Raw genomic sequence first — 12,177 nt, 5'->3', positions numbered from 1 at the left:
GAAGGGCTCCTGCAGAGAGTGATTCACCTATTTCATCTCCAGACAGGTGTCTAAGTTAGTTGGATAAATCAACCTCTGGAGAGCCATCTCTGGAGAGTCGTCTCTTTTCCTATAAATTACAGAAACATTTCAGAGGATGAGCTGAGCTTTTTTGTTCTACCAGATCTCCTTCTCCCTTCTCCTTCTCCTTCTCCTTCTCCTTCTCCTTCTCCTTCTCCTTCTCCTCCTTCTCCTTCTCCTTCTCCTTCTCCTTTTCTCCTCCTATGACAAGGGGATGCACTCAACAGATGAGGGAAAGGCCATGGATGCTGTGTTACTAGATTTCAATAAAGCATTTGATGCCATGTCCCACAGCATCTAAGAAAAACTGGCTGCTCACAATTTGGATGGGTGGACTCCTTGAAAGTAAATTGCGTGGGAGCACTGATCCGTTCAAGGGGAGCAAGGCTGTCCAGTGGGTTGTGAACAGACTCAGCAATGGACAACTCAAGGTCAAGGACAACTACATGAGGTTCAATAAGGTGAAATGCCAGGTCATGCACATGAGCCACAACAAGCCCAGGCAGCACTGCAGGCTGAGGGAGGAGTAACTTGGGAGATATTAGAAAGGGCTTGGGGGTGCTGGTTCACACCAATAACTGAGCCAGCAGCTCGTCCAGGTAGCCAAGAAGGCCAATGGAATCTTGGCCTGTATGAAGAATAGTGTAATCAGCAGAGAAGGGATCATCCCGCTGTAGTCAGCATTGGTGATGCTGTACTTGGATTCCTGTGTTCTGTTAGGGCCCTCACTTTAAAATGGACATTGAAATGCTTGAGGGTGGACAGAAAAGGGCAACAAGGCTCATGAAAGAACTAGAGAATGTGTTTTATGAGGAACAGCTGAAGGAGGTTGTTTGTTTAGTCTCGAGAAGAGGTTCAAGAGGACTTCATCGCTCTCTACAACTCCATGAAAGGTGCTTGTGTGGAGGCCAGTCCCTTCTACTATGCCTACAGTGACAAGACTAGAGGAAATGGCTTTAAACTGAGACAGGGGAAATTCAGATTAGCTATTAGATTTTTTTTTTTTTTTTAGGGTATTCAGGTATTGGAATAAGTTGCTCTGGGAGGTGGTGAAGTCTCCTCTTTGGAGGTGTTTTAGAGGCATCTGGATGTTGTGCTGGATGATGTGGTTTAGTGGTTTAAGGGTTACAGTGGTAGTGCTGGGTGGAGAGTTGAATTGGATATACTTGAGAGTCTCTTCCAACACTGGTGATTCTATGATTTTATTATTCTAGTGTTAAATATGCCAAATTTCTCATCTTTCACCATGTATTTCCTCAGCTTCAAATGGGCTGTATCTAGACTACAGAGAGCTTGACTCTCCAAATTTCTATTAAGTTGAAAAGCAGGTAATGTTCTGAAACAGTCACCTTTCTAGAGAATCCATAAAAAATCCAAGAAGCAAATACCATGCAAAAAAATTCCTAATACACAAACTTTGTGTACATATGTCCACAATAATGAGATCTGGAAAAAAAAATTATGAATCTATGTTTAAATGTCTCTTCCACTTACTGTTACAGAAAACCTAAATTATATACTTTGTAACCATCTGTAATGTCAATAGCAGCAGCTGCTCCCAATTTAGCATATAGCGCTATTGTACATATTATTTGCTTTAGAAATTGTTTTTAGTTTCTAGAACTGCATCATGATAGTTTGATTTATTTTTTTAATGCATACCAACAATTCACAAAGCTAAAACTAGTTAGTAGGAATGACTCTATACTAACAGTGTTTTTGTAGTAGTTATTTCCTTTTTGCTATCTTCTATAAATGTTTATTTGATATGTTAAGTACATGAGAGTGGTGTTTGAGTATGTACATTTGTGCAAATTTAAATGCTGGCATAGGCTGACACAGTTGCTTTCCAGATATTCATGGAAACTACTTGCTAATCACTGCTGGTTTTCTGACTTCACATAATTTAGGTATCTTCTCCTCTTATGATAATTTCCTAACTATGGAAAAGACAGTGCATAAAAGAATAAAAATATTAAATAGGGCAGATATAAAACTTGTTTAGAGTACTTCAGGAAAAGTTGAGGAACAAGGAAGAGATAGTTACATTGCAAAAAAAGTTTCAATGATTTAAATTGTAAACTTCCTCAAAGTTCAATAACACAGAATTTATAGGCTTCTTTCAGTTATCAATCATGTTCTCACCAAGTACTTCATGGGGACTTCACACTCCAGGCCAGTATGCAGAAGTATCTTCTGCTCTGGTTCCTGGATGTCACAAGCAAGGAAAACAAGCTTGTATTAAGGAAAAGTTTTCAGACAGCTTTTATTGGAATGTTATGTTACTCATAGCTAGTGATGGATACTAAAAGGCAATATTGACTTGGAAATTTAATCAATTGACTCAATTTTTGATCAAGGACTGTAGCATTACACTCTTGTTGTCTGACAAAAATAATTGATGGACTGGATAAGTATTCAGTTGTTTTCCTGGAACATATCAAGAATGTTCATCAGAAATGTATTCTGTACAGTGTCAGCCTTATACCTTTGTGGCTCTGTGGATTGTAGCTGCTCCAGGCTATTAAATATCAACCTTCACATTCTTTCATTTTGCAGTCAGCAAGAAATGTTTTGCAAAAAGTTGTTGGAATAGATGAAAGAGCCTCAAAAGATCTCTTTCACAAAACTTTTAGAAATTTCATTATTCAAATAGTAGAAACATATTCTTTAGTTTAATAATGTCTTCCTTTGTACTTTCAATAGATAAATTCTGTGAATTTGATAATCTGTTTTCATACACAGTGTTCTCCTTCTGCCTCATTTTTCTGTCTTTTGCTCCTAGTATTTTTTCTTTATGTTCCATATTTGCTATTATAGCTATTATATTTGGTGGTTTTTTTTTTTACTTTTTCCTTTTTCTCACATTTCAAGATTACATTTTACATTCAAATGCTGGGTGGATTTGGTGCTTGGGTACAGTTACCAAGGTTTACTTGGAAGTTTTTTTTCATCTAACTAATAAAACGTCTCATAAATTATCTCCCAGAATTTTATAGAAAATAAGTATTTGTTGAGTCAATAGTTGAAATCACCATTCTCAGAAGTCTGTAAGAGTGTAGTTTGTTTATTTATTTATTTATATCCTTTCCAATTCATCAAAGTTTACTGGGTAAAAAAAACAAAGATCCACAGACTTTCAGTTCTGCTGTGAGGTTGGTTTGGTTGTTTTGGAAGTGTTCTTTTTTGTCTTGAAGGTTTCCAAGAACATACATTTCACAAACAATAAAGGTATTACAGAAATAATTAACCAAAGTAGAAATAAGTGTAATTATTGATATAAAAAAAATAGAAAAATAACAACAGCAATTTGGGGAAAAACATAGCATAAAAATAATGAACAAACAAAATATTAATCTTGTCCTGAATGTATCTAGCATTTGGACTTCCTTTTGCCATTCTCAGTATTTAGTAATTTAAACTATTGGTTTCCAGGAGAAACCAAGTTGCTTCTGTCCCTCCTGTGTATCCCCTCTGTTTCATGTATCATCCCTGACAGAAAGGAAGGAGGGGTGGGAGGAAGGAAGGAAGGAAGGATTTCATTAAAATCTTTGTAAATAATTTATATGGTAAAAAATAATATTTCTTAATTTTGATAAGATGAACGCACATAATAAAAGTGACAAAACTTGAGACACAAAATGTCTTTTCTACAGCTGTTAAATGCATAAAGAAAAACTGAAATGCCAGAAATACTAGCATTTAAGTATTACCACAGGAAAATGAAATAAAATAAGGTCAAATCAAATTTGAAGTTCCTTTGTATAATTATGAATATAAGAATGATATGCCTCACAATGAATATATCTCTGAAAGTATCTGGGACTAGGCTGAGAGCCACAGTAACTCTTGCTATTCCTTCTCTTTCCAAGCCTCTCCATGACCTTCAAAGAGCCCTTCATGCTCCCTATCAGCAAAACAGAGACAATGATATTTAGAGAAGAAATCTGCAGCTACAGCACTTCAGCTGTCAATCTCATCCTTAGAAGGATTCCCAGGCTGCAGGTGATTATAACTGTGGGAACACATTTCTAGTAAAGGCACCACTATGATGAGACATTAAGCTCATCTTCTGCCTTTAAGGTTCTGGTGCATGTCCCTTTTTGTGAGAGGTGTTAACAGCTGAGTCTTAGCCATGTTCTGTCTCTGTTTAATGCTCTCCCAAATCCACTCTCAACTGGATAAAGAATTTATTTCCTATGACCCCTGCAGGGGGAGGCTGAGTGTGATACCGAGCTGTCATCATGTTCCTTTCATGGCAGTGTGGCATCCGGATGGGGTCTTGGCAGTTCCCCTGTGTGTGTGCACACGTAGGCATGCACATCTGTAACTTGATTCCTTCATTCTTTACAGCTTATGCAGTTACTTGTTCTTCTATAATGCAAAAGCAGAGTGGGGAAAAAAATTGCTGTAGCAATATATTTTCTATAGATGTAAATAACCATATGCAGGGCAAGGCAAAGGCAAAGGCAAAGCCAGGGTAGATACCTGGAAGTGTTTCATGGGGTCAATTACTGTATGTGCATAGTATTCTTCACATAAGCCTTGTGTTTTTTCTATTGTAACACAGTTTTTGAGCCTATGCATTGCTACAAGCCTGCTGACTGCAAAACACAGCTGCCATTTTTTGTTCTAGAGTGATAAAGACTTATTTCAGTATATATGCGAGATATCTGTTTTTTGTAAGTTTTTTATAAAGCTAATCTAAAGCAAAAATTAGAGGCTCCAAGATCTTTTACATCATGCTTTGAAGTACTGTCTCTTACAAATGCAGCAAAGACTCAAGGAACAAGTAAAACAAATGAGATACAGATATAGTTTTAAAAATTAATTATGAGGAAAATGCTAGTATTCCTGATGACTGAGCTAATTAAAAAAGGATGATGAAAAAAGATGACAAGATGAAAAAAGTTATGTCAAAGACTCACTGTCAGTACACTGCTTAGCTAAGTAAAACTGTTCTTCATTGGAACAGTAAACATTAGCACACCTTCAAAGAACAATAATAAAATTTTTTGAAACACAAGATTGTTTTCAGTAATTAGAAGCACGGATGTCGTTTGCTTCAGTCTTCTAATACTTTTTTCAAAGAGTAAATTTTTCAGGTAACTGAAAACATTAAGAATTCTGATAGAGCACAAGAGGATTGTTGCCGCATGGGTTCACTGTGGATATTCAACAGCTTCATTGAACTGGGAACTTCTAGTATTAAGTGTTCATACCTAGATATAGTCACCTTTCATTTAAATTCTATGTAATTTTTTTTTCCCCAAAAAAATTACTTCAGCCTTTCCACTATGCATCTCCATATTTATTCTGGAATAGGCATCAATCTTTATCATCCCTTTCAGTTTCTATTTAGCCACTAGTGGCATTTTTAAAACCAATTCTCTGCTGCATAGACTGTTAGACCCTGCACACACAAGGTGCTGGAGCTGAATCCTGACAGGAGCTAATTAGTTACTTGAAATTCTTGTTCAAGTTAAAATCTCTGAAAGTTTCAGACTCCGTCAGGAGAACAGCTTTCTTATTATAAGCATAGGATCCTTTAGCTCAGAGCATGCTGAGAAGAAAAGCCCCTGCAAAACAACAAACAATCTGACAGATTAAACAGCAGTACAGACCTGGACATATACATTAAGGGAGTGGTCAACAGACAATGCAGCATATGTGTTTCTTTTCTCCCAATAAGTAAAACATTTTTTGTATATTATATAGTAGCTCAAAAGGAGATTAGAAAGAGATTTGTACCAGAGTAGCAAACAGATCATGCTAAAGACAGAAAACTATAAAATATTCAGGATCAATAAATTTATCCTTTAGCTTACTCAGGAAGTCTTCTAATAGAGATGCTCTTGAAGTTCTCAGCATCCACCTGATGGATTTAAGTTTCCTACAGCACTGGTGGGTAACCTGCCAAGCTACTAAGAATTCTCTCTCTCTCTCTCTTCTGATTTTTGTTAATTTTGTACTTTTGTCTTTTCTCAAAGGAAAGGGAGTAAAAAAAATATCTTTTCTTAACAGGAAAATTTGAATAGGAGCTTAATTCCAGATTATGATCCATAGTTCAAAAAGCCAAAGGAAAGAAGCTAAATGAAATTTGAGAGATGCTTACTCATCTCTGCCTCCTTTTACAGGTAGTTCCCAGCCTTTGCTCTTCACATCGGTGATAATTAGCTCAAGTAGTGCCTTACTTAGATAGCTTCTAAAAATTCTTTCCTCACATATATAAATCTTATCAACTAATCTAGAGTTAACTGAAGGTTAGGCATGAATTATTGAAGTAACTAAATATATTTGATGATCTGCCTCATAAATCACAAGCTCCAAAACCCTCCACAAAGGCTCTCCCCTAAACCCACGAAAACAAAGGACACCCTAGGGCCTTCCCTAAGAAGAATTCACCATGCCATGAACACCTCTTGATGTTTTATTTTTCTAGTGCTCAGGGAAATTCGTCTTTACTCCAAATTCTGCAGCTGTGTTAATAACCTGGGCACATCAACTGTTTACATGGCCCTGTTTCTAAAAGCACTGTAGTTGAAGGATTTACAGTCTGATGGACTCTTCAGTAAATGCTCTAGAAAACACTTCCTTCTTTATCCCTTACAAGTATGTAATGGCAGAGCATGATAACACTCTTCTTCTGTTCAGAAAGGAGGTATTCACACTGGAAGGATATTCAGTACAATTTGACAGATAAGTACATCACCCTGTTTAAATAGTTTATTTTTCCTTTGTTGCAAAAGGCTCAATAGGGTCTATACCCAGCCTCTACAATAATAACACTGTAATTTAGAGGCTCCTTGCAAGGCAGGTAGAGTCTCAATTTCATTGCACTGCATGAGACCAGTGTTCAGCACAAAAAAATTAAACCAATTTTTATTTTGAAAATTTAACCTATTTAGTACATGCCAAACCAAGATAAATATTTTCAAATATGTTCTGCATATGGTTTGGGGTAAGAAAAGACATTTTAAGAGAGGAAAAAGTCAGCTTGCTATCTAAATAATAAATCAAGCATGTAACAAAAAACAGAAAGAAAACAGAAACTTAAAATTTTTAGAACACAAGTAAAAATGTAAATATGTAAAAATGTATATATATGCGTAGTGTGAAAAGGACATTTGCACTATTTTTCAGTGCAATGTACAATGAAGATTTACTAGGAGATGAAAGGAAATGTACTACATGGTTCTGAAATTAACTTTTTCCCCTAATGATCGGGTCTCATAGAAATGTACTAGCTGCTGAGGCTGGCAGACTTTTAAAACTCCATGCCTGCAGTTCTGAAATAATTTTTTGGAGGGAATAATTGAAAGTATGACAGTTTGTCTACAAATATGTCACTATGTGTTTACTTCACCGTGTATCAATTGGATTAGTTCCTTATTCAGGGAGAAGAAGCTGAATCAGCCGTTGCAGATTGCCTGCTGCCTCGTCTGCCTCTGCAGACTGGAAAGGACCACTCCTGCTACCAAGGAAAACAGGGAGTAAAAATCCAAATACCATGCCCTTGACTTGGTTATGGAAAAGAAAGCAGGTTAGTAATAAATTAAATGGGCTTCTATGGAGACACCTGTTAACTGTATAACTCAATTCACCCATTTTCTGCGCAATAGTTTGTGTAGGTGTCAGAGGAATCTCAATAGTTCACCAATTACTGGAAAACTCTTTGAGTTAAATGTTTGGCTGAATGATGGCTGGATTTTTTTTAAATTCTGCTTTTCCCTCTGCAAACAGCTGATGCCTGCATTAAGCTAAGATCAAATGAAAAATGCATTCAGCATTTCAGAGATACCCAGAAGCAAAATAGCAATATAAGGAGCTAAGATTTCTTACGCTTCCTTTGTATATGTCAACTTATATTATCCTGGGTGATGTATCATCCTTCCCAGTGTATTTAATATTATAATGAAAGTGGATTATTAATATGGAAAGTCATGAGACTATTTCTTTCATATGCAAAATAAATCACATGCAACCACACCTCTGATATGAACTTTTGAACGCGGAAGCTGCAAAAATTGCTTTTTACACAGTCCTGAGAGTTTTGATATGGCTGACTACATTTTTCTTTTTTTTTTTCCTCCAACAGATGAAAAATTTTCCTGTTCATGGTCAGAAATTACCACATTAACCTGTGATAGCTGAATCATGGAAGGTATATATGACATCTTTCTAAAATGTTTGTTCTAATTTCTTCTAGTATGAAGATGCAGCACAGAAGTGGAAAACTCAATATAAATATTCCCTAATACCCTAAGAGGGATAAATATTACTGTGAGTTACAATTGTATCTCTCTTACCATTTCTTTGTCTTTAACTGTCTCTAGGGTACAAATAATTTTATTTCTCTAGCTGTGATTTTTTTTTGCCCCTTTTATATTAATTGTATTTATATCAAAATATATATTGATATAAATTGTCATTGTAAGGGTTTTTTTCCCTGTTTGGTTTTTTTCATTTTTTTGGTACTTTTTTTCTGTCTGTTTGTTTTGCATTTATTTAGTTTATATATATTTTATAAACTAGAATTAAAAAAAAAAAACAACAAAAAAGCCCAAATAAAGGGGCACAATTAAGCACTGAGCACACCATGCAGACTAGGTACTGCTACTGGCACCAAGAGGCTAATTCTTCTTTCTTAAAAGCCAGTTAGTATTATTAGAGATGTCTGCGACAACAGAGTAGTATTCCAATTTATTATTATTATTTTAGTTTGGGGATTTTGTTTTCTTTAGGTTTTTGTATGTGGTTTTGTTTGTTTGCCTTTTTCGATTTAAATTCTAAATACAATACTCAGATTATACTCACAGGAAGACCAGTTTTGTTTCTTATGCCAGATATTTTGCCTGAACTAATGTGGAGCAGCCAGGATAAGGCTGTCTTCCTCTCAGCTATTTTGTGACAGTATTTTTAGGAAAAAGATTCACCCTTGTATGACTACAAATATTTTAAAGAAAAAGTCAACCTAATTAGGAAACCTGCTCCATTTATCAATGTAGATTAAAGTTAAAATGTTAGGGTGTGGCAACAAAATGTTTTTGACAACTAGATAAAAAGGACTAGATTTCTGGGAGAGGAGAGGAGAGGAGAGGAGAGGAGAGGAGAGGAGAGGAGAGGAGAGGAGAGGAGAGGAGAGGAGAGGAGAGGAGAGGAGAGGAGAGGAGAGGAGAGGAGAGGAGAGGAGAGGAGAGGAGAGGAGAGGAGAGGAGAGGAGAGGAGAGGAGAGGAGAGGAGAGGAGAGGAGAGGAGCGGAGAGGAGAGGAGAGGAGAGGAGAGGAGAGGAGAGGAGAGGAGAGGAGAGGAGAGGAGAGGAGAGGAGAGGAGAGGAGAGGAGAGGAGAGGAGAGGAGAGGAGAGGAGAGGAGAGGAGAGGAGAGGAGAGGAAAGGAGAGGAAAGGAGAGGAAAGGAGAGGAAAGGAGCAGTATTCCAGAAGGATCCACAAATCACATCTCAAGATCACTCAGGAGAATCCCCCTGCATGGAAATCACCAAGCATCTGAAATCAGCAAGCATCTGAAAGCTTCAGTTTTCATATAGGCTCTTAACTTACTATCACTTTCCCAGAAATTGAACACAGCCTTCAATTTCAGACCTCAGTATTAATAAACCTGGGGTTTTTTTTTGTATTTTGTTTTTTTTTTTACAGCTATGGCAAGATTTGGCTTTTCTGACTGTAAAGCTCCCCTTCTAAGAGAAAAAGGAGATATAAAGCCCAAAAAAAATACCGGAGACCATGTTTAAGGCTGAATTGAAATAAATTTCCTACCAAACTCAGCAAAGTATCTTGTATTGGTGACAAGTTTAGCAGTTTAAAAAGATATACTTGAAAAAGAGGGTCCTCTCTGAATGCCTTAATATTTCCAGCATATCCCATAATATGCCTAATGGTTTACCACATAATTGCATCATTAGTAAAACGGTGTTCTTGTTCAGTTACAACTTTCTATTGGCTTACAGAAAGGATTTCAAATTTGCATTTAAATGAAATTGAGCAAAGAGTGATAAAGGCTTCAATTAAAAGGCCACCTGTTTTTGTTAATTCATTTTTAATAGGAACAGTAAATATTTTCAGTTGATGCACTTTCTGCTTCAAGATTAGTGCATTCTTCTCTTCTTTATCTCCAGTGTCAGACACCCCTCATTAGAGGAGTCTGTCATTTTCTCTGACTAGAGGAACCTGTCTCAAGCTTTATGAATCTGTTGGTACAAGACAAATAATAAAGTAAACCAAAGAGCTATTTAGAAAATGCAAACAAAAACACCCCAACATATAATCAAAGTAAATTCTGTAAATAAATTATTTCAAAAAATCAATTAGTTTGAAGGCTGGGTGGAAGCTGGTTCCTCAAACAAAACATTCAAATTCTTACTTCATTTACACTCTTCTTGGAGGTTACTGATCTCAATTGGGCACACTGGTATGAAACAAAAGTAATCTTCCATGTCATAATTATGTAATGCAATTAAAACTTAAGGATTACAAATGCGTAAAACACAAATCATGACAAGAAGCTTTTGTGGAGTATAAATCCAACTGGTGTTCATGGACTATGAGCTTCAACTGGCATCTGGAAGCAATAAATCTTTCTATAAAATGTCTTTCTTTGAGGCTAAATTTTTCACATTTTGCTCTTGTCTTATAGGTTTACAGGTCTAGTTTAGTTTAGTTGCCATTAGAAACATAGCAGCTCATCTTGCTTTTCTAATATTTTTGAAATAATTTGCTGTCATTATTGTTTCTGTTTTCCATTTACTGTAACCATAACTACTAATTTGCTAACAACCGCTACACATCTGTTATAACCAAAGCTTAAAAATCCAAAATATCCACAAGAACAACTTGCAGTGGACACGCTTCTCTTCTGGGATGCAGTATAAGCATTTAAATAAAGTACTGAAGCATTTAATTAGTTTGTGCTTGTTTCCTGTTAGCAGGACATCATAGTAGTAAATAAATGGATTAAGTTTCTTGTAACACAAGCTGGGAGAGATCTTCACAGTTGCTTTTCACTCTCAGATTCCTATTTAAGGGAAACACAGGGGTCCAATCCCACTTTTAAAAACTTTATCTTTGATTTAAATCATGACTGTTTTTAATGCTATGTGATTTTTCACAATGAACTTAACAAGGGATTATGTTTTCCATTTCTGGTTGAATGAAGAAAGAAATTAACAGAAATGTAAATAGAAGACCTTCACATGAAGCTGCAGGTTAGGGGATTTACCCCCTATTTGTTAAAATTTAAACACTTACAAAAGAAAATAAATACTGAACAGCTCTCTCTCCTTGCTTCTTCCCCTCTCATTTCCCTTCCCCTGTGTGTATTTCTGATTGACATACTCATATAATTTGTTTGTTTTTATATTTGCTTGATGAAGGAATATATCAGGAGTTTTAAATAATTGATTTTTACTTGACTCAGGTTCTACTTCTTAATTGGTAGTTGCTGCAGTTTTCTTTTAATGCCTGCAAAGCTGAACTAAAAATATCTCTTGAGCATGACTACATGTTGAAAATGGTTTGGCCCTAATGTTCTGCCATTAAATAAATATTTTAATACTTTAAGTCAAGTATATCAGGCTTGTGTGGTAAGGCTTTAATAGCTGGAGGTGCTACAGGGGATGTTCTTGGGAGAAGATCTTAGAACCCTTCTCCATGTCCCTCAGAGAAAATGCTTCAGCCAGAAAAAAACAACCTGTACAACTTCAGAAAAAAAATGGGGAGTGAGACTATGTGAGAGAAACCAGGGTCAGTGCAGAAGGAGGGGAAGGAATTGCTCCAGGTGCTTCAGAGCTGAGATTGCCCTGCAGCCCCTGGTGCAGCCCCTGGTGAGGCAGCTGTGCCCCTGCAGCCCATCCAAGTCCAGAGTGGAGCAGCTCCAGAGCAGCTGAGTGCTGGAAAATGTGACCCTGTAGGGTGTCCATGCTGGAGCAAGCTCCTGGTGGGACTTGTGACCCCACAGAGTGGGGACTCATGCTGGAGTGGCTGAGGATAAACTGCAGCCTTTGGGAAGGACTCTTGCTGGCTCCTGTGGGACTGACGCCACACTGGAACAGGGAAGGAGTGGGAGGATTCTGCCCCCGTGAGGAGGCAGTGGCAGAGACAAC

The 12,177-nt window shown here is 36.9% G+C and overlaps 1 long non-coding RNA gene across 1 annotated transcript in view; it reads left to right on the top strand.

Annotated features, from left to right (window-relative positions):
* The window catches only part of LOC110478569 (uncharacterized), a 103,230-nt gene that overhangs the window by 55,118 nt on the left and 35,935 nt on the right, over positions 1-12,177 (top strand). Inside the window, exons 4-5 of the long non-coding RNA XR_013339607.1 lie at positions 7,446-7,603; positions 8,270-8,343. This is a non-coding gene — a long non-coding RNA (uncharacterized LOC110478569). The remainder of the gene's footprint in view (positions 1-7,445; positions 7,604-8,269; positions 8,344-12,177) is intronic.

The sequence above is a fragment of the Lonchura striata genome, chromosome 3 (assembly GCF_046129695.1).
Source record: "Lonchura striata isolate bLonStr1 chromosome 3, bLonStr1.mat, whole genome shotgun sequence".
In the NCBI taxonomy this organism is placed as follows: Eukaryota; Metazoa; Chordata; class Aves; order Passeriformes; family Estrildidae; genus Lonchura; species Lonchura striata.
The sequence above is the reverse complement of the archived record's forward strand: the minus strand, read 5'-3'. Positions and strand labels throughout refer to the sequence as shown.